Genomic DNA, 2,145 nt, shown 5'->3' on the forward strand with positions numbered 1-2,145 from the left:
GATGAAGGTCTGTTTCCTCTGCTGGCCTGCACGGCCCTCCAGAATCTGCCTACCTGAACTTGGCCGGTTTCGTTACCCCGAAACTCCCTGCATTTTCTGATCTCGTCTTTAGATCTTTGGACCTACCGGGCTATTTCAGGTCTATTTCCTTTGTTGCATCCTTCCTCCGCAGTGTCATTTCCTCTTTTGTCCACACTTCCTATCCATTTTCTTCTGTCATCTCATCCTTAAGCCTTTTCTGGGCCACTCACTTCCTTCTAAGCAGAGTAAACCCACTCTGAGGTGTGACCTCTGCCTCCCGAATGGGCATCTGGTACTGCATGTATCTCAGTGGGTCATATTGACTTCTGTGTGTTTCCCCTTCCTCACGGAGGACGGAAACCATTCAACCTCTCTGTCTGCAGCAGCTAATGAAGTGCTTGCCACAGAGTGTGTGGGCACCTCTTCATTGAAAAACTAAAAAAGGGGTACTTAGCAAATGCTTATTTAACTGAGTCGACCTGGAAGCCCTGTTTTTCTTTCCCACACTGCAGAGGGGGGGTAATTCCAATTTGCAAGGGCTCATGGACTGAAACAAACCACATGCCATCAGTTGACAGCTCAGATGTCAGAGAGACAGAAGGGTGGTGGGGTGACAGAAAGATGGGGAAAGGGGCTGGCATGGCACTGGGTGAGCACTGAGGGGTCCCGGGGGGGCGTGGCTGGAAGCCCGATGAAGGGAGTGAGGAGGAAGTAGTGTGGAGAGAGCAGAAATTGAACCCAAGAACTGAGATTGGAGATCAGTGAGTCTGAAACATTTCTGTAGAGCTGAAAGGATCAGTGTGTGTGTGTGTGTGTGTGTTGAGTATGTGCTCTTGTGCATGCACACATGTGTGATTTTATGTAGCACAGTATCTGTTGGTGAGACCGCAGACACCAAGAGAAAGTGGGGAAAAGAAATGAACTGAAACTGAATTAATATCTAGAGGAGCCAGAGGCTTTAAATGCAGGGTCTCAATTACTTGTCCCATCAACTTGGAAGGTCCAACCAAATGCTTTTTACAGAAGAAGACATTGAGGTGAAGGGAGGCTGAGGAACTTGCCACAGAAGGCGTAGCTGGTAAATGACCGAGCTGTTAGTCATACGTAGTCATACCCCATGGGTGTAGTTCCAAAGCTCCCTATTGTATCACTGTCCTCCCCAGGTGTATATCTGTGCTCTCAAATTAGGTGTGCATGCTTTTCCTACAGAAAGGTCCTGATGAAAGTTTAAATTGCTTTGCCTCCTCTAGTGGACTCAATCAGAAAAACTTGTAGCTATTATGGATCCTGGATTAAAGGGGAAATCTCGGGTATTTTTTCCCCGAGCCCCAGCATCCCTCACTTGCCTGATCCTGTTCTCTTTACTGGACTGAACTTACAGTGTGGAATTGGCCTTTAGCCAGCATTCTGGGCAGGAATCGTTTGGGTTATAGTCTTGCGTTTCTCCAAGGCCCTTGGTGTGAGCAGCTTTTCCTTGATGTGAAACAGTGAGTCACCTACTGGGTCCTTTGGATTCAGATTTAGCAGGTTTTTCTGAGGTTGAATTTACTGCTGTTAAATTTAAAAAGGGTCATGCAAGTGGTAAAAATGCAAAACCTCTTTTACTCTTTTCTCTTACTGGCTTCTCACCAAATGGCTATTCTGTGCATGCTTGTGGTGCATTAGGAGTTGAGGTTTTATGAAATTCGTCATTCATGCCAGAGTGAAGCATTTGGTAAAGAGCGAATGGAATTCATTCATCACCAGCTAACTCCAGACTGAGCCCGTCACCAGGGTCTCTGGGCAGGGGCAGCCCTACAGAGGAAGGCCCAAGTGGAAGATTAACATTATTCAGAGGAATGCACAAAGAAAATCAACTTTCACTAAAAAGCTTCTATTATTTTGTACCTCCTTTATGACAGACCAAGTGCCAGAAACTTTCACATATTTTTTTTTCATTTAAACCGCTCAAAAGCATAGCAAAGTCTGCATTTATTTTATTTTATTTATTTATTTTTTTGATAAGGAAGCAAGACTCTAAAGAGGTAAATACATAGGTCTGAAGTCCAATCCCAGGTCAGTGGTAGGGAGCCTGGAACTGGCCCAGGGCTACCTGATTACAAAGTACAAAACCCAGGCTCTAGA

Source organism: Leptonychotes weddellii, chromosome 12, assembly GCF_054177405.1.
Source record: "Leptonychotes weddellii isolate Sample4059 chromosome 12, ASM5417740v2, whole genome shotgun sequence".
In the NCBI taxonomy this organism is placed as follows: Eukaryota; Metazoa; Chordata; class Mammalia; order Carnivora; family Phocidae; genus Leptonychotes; species Leptonychotes weddellii.